Source organism: Candoia aspera, unplaced genomic scaffold (genome assembly GCF_035149785.1).
Source record: "Candoia aspera isolate rCanAsp1 unplaced genomic scaffold, rCanAsp1.hap2 H2.scaffold_157, whole genome shotgun sequence".
Classification (NCBI taxonomy): domain Eukaryota; kingdom Metazoa; phylum Chordata; class Lepidosauria; order Squamata; family Boidae; genus Candoia; species Candoia aspera.
The window spans coordinates 5,001-7,500 of record NW_026948291.1 but is presented as its reverse complement, the minus strand read 5'-3'; positions in this window follow the sequence as shown (position 1 = coordinate 7,500).

Below are 2,500 nucleotides of genomic sequence, written 5' to 3'. Positions count from 1 at the left end.
TGGCTGGCCCGCGGTCGAGGATCGGGTAGACCCGCACCTCCGAGGGTCCTGAAAACCCAGTCGCCAGAAATCTCCGCGCACAAATCCTCTAAGGGCGCGAGTCGCCGGCGAGAGGCGAGGAGGCCGGGGCCGTCCGCCGGAGCGAGCGGGGACGCCGGAGCCCGAGCCCGGGCGCGATCGGCGAAGCCGTCCCCATCGACGCTTCCGGGTAGGCCGGGCCCTCCCGGCCGGACTTGGCGCCAGATCGGCCCGCGCCACCGCAGCCCGGCCGGGGCGGGCGGGGCGGAGCGTGGACGGGCGGGGCCGGCCCGGCGCCTTCGCCCTCCTCCCCCGACGGCCCGTCCCCCCCCGCCGCGTGGCGCGGGCGGTCCCGATCTACCTCGGTCCTCCGCCGAGGGCGGAGCGGAGGCCTCCGGGCGTCCGTAGGGCGCGGACGGCCACGGCCCCCGCCCCCCCCCCACGACCCGGAAGGAGGCGGAGGAGGGCCGCGGCCTCGGGCCACGGGGAGAGGCGGAGCGGTCCCGGTCTACCGCTCCCGGCCTCCGCGGTGTGGCGGGCCGGGGCTCCGGGCGAGGGCGGCCGGCGAGGCCCGAGAGGGCCGCGCCTTCGGGCGGACGTTCCGGCGGGCCGGTCTACCGTGACCCGGGGGGCGCGCGGGGCGGGGCGGGGCGGGCCTTCCGCGAGCCGGTTTCGCTCGGCCCGCCCGTCCGTCCGGAGGCCCGCCGCGGGCCCCGGTCTACCTCCCTCTCCGGCGCCCGGGCGGAGCGGGAAGGCGCCCGGGCGGTGCGGCCACGGGGGAAGGGGGGGGCGGGGAGGAGGAGGCGCGGCGGCGGCGGCGTCCCTTCGAGAGACGCCGGTCTACCCTTTCCGCCGTACCCCGCGGCCGCCGGGCGCCCAAGTGCCGGCCCGCGCGCCGGTCTACCCGGAGCGAGTCGCGGCGGCGCCCCCGTCCAGCGACGCCGGTCTACCCGGAGCGAGGAGCGGAGGCGCTTCCCTTCCCTTCCGGCGGGCCGGTCTACCGTGACCCGGGGGGCGCGCGGGGCGGGGCGGGGCGGGCCTTCCGCGAGCCGGTTTCCCTCGGCCCGCCCGTCCGTCCGTCCGAAGACGGGCATCCGGCCCGTCCCTTCCCGCGCGGCCGCCCGAAGAGGTCCGCCGCGGGCCCCGGTCTACCTAACTCTCCGGCGCCCGGGCGGTGCGGCCACGGGGGAAGGGGGGGCGGGGAGAGGGAGGCCCCGCCCTTCCCCCGGGGGGGGGGGGAGGGGAGGGGTCTCGTTCGTACCGAGGGGTTTTTTTTCCGCCGGCGTCTGGCGCGCTTTTCCCAATTTCTGAGTGAGTACCCCCCCCATTTGCCACCCCTTTGTTTTCAGAAGCAAACAAAACCAAACCCAAAACAGAACAAAACAAAAGGCTTCCTGAGGCTGGCAAAACCTAAATGCTGGAGCTTTCTCTTCCCCTGTAAGACTTCGTATTATCTCAAAAGGCGAGAGCCCCAGTCTTTCGGATGTCTGAATACTTATTCTCAGGAGAGCAATTGGCAAGGCCTGGGGCCACCTCCTCCATTTCGCCTCCTGAGCCAATTTTGCCACTGCCCTCTTTAAGAGCCCATTAGCCTTTTCTCAATCCATGTCCACCATGAAGAGTTGTAAACCCCACACAACCAGCAGCAATTAAGATCGTTAGCCTGACAAGCTATTTTCTGAGTTAAAGCTATTAAGGTGTCAAATTCCACACACCCCCTTCAGTAGTTGTTCATCAGTCCACTCGTGACTCAGGCGCCAGCCTCTAAGGCTAACAAATTCAAACCAGTGGATTAACCGTAGTTCCCATACTACAGGTAGGCTGGATTTCAGAATTGTATCTTAATGCCTTTTCGTATGGAATATAAATATAAATTCCCTATTGTTCTAAATTGAGTGCATCTTCAAAGCTTCCCTTGAACCCTGTGGACTCTCTTTTCCAGGTTCAGGGACCCGTATGGTCATCAAAACTACAAAGGTAAAATTAGACAAAAAAGTTCAGGCGCATTTTTTTTTTTCTTTTTCTGCACAGTCCAGTGTCCGGCAGTATTTGGGCAACGCCGGTGTCTCCTTTAGGGTTTCTCCCAACTCAGTCGCTGACTCCCCTCCCTCTGGTTTAACTCGATTTCCAGACTTCAAAGGATGCGTCTGCTGTTCCAACAGTTGGACTCTGCGTTCCTGTAGATAGGGAGACAAGGACAAGACTTGCGCAGATAACTGTTTCAAATACTTGCAGACAAATTTCTTCCCCCATGGCATGCATGTCTCCTAACTTCTCCACCAAGAATTCCAAGATAGAGTCACCCATCTCAAATGGACTGACCGCTAGTCTGTTCTTAGGAGCAATCCAGAGACTTAGTATTGTCACTAAAAAGGCCTGTGTCCATGTTAATCCTGCCTTTGGTCCTAGCCCCCCTCCAAGTGTCCGTTTAGCCTACAAAGAAAGAGCCTTTCACCCATTCCCGTTCGTACCGAGGGTTTGT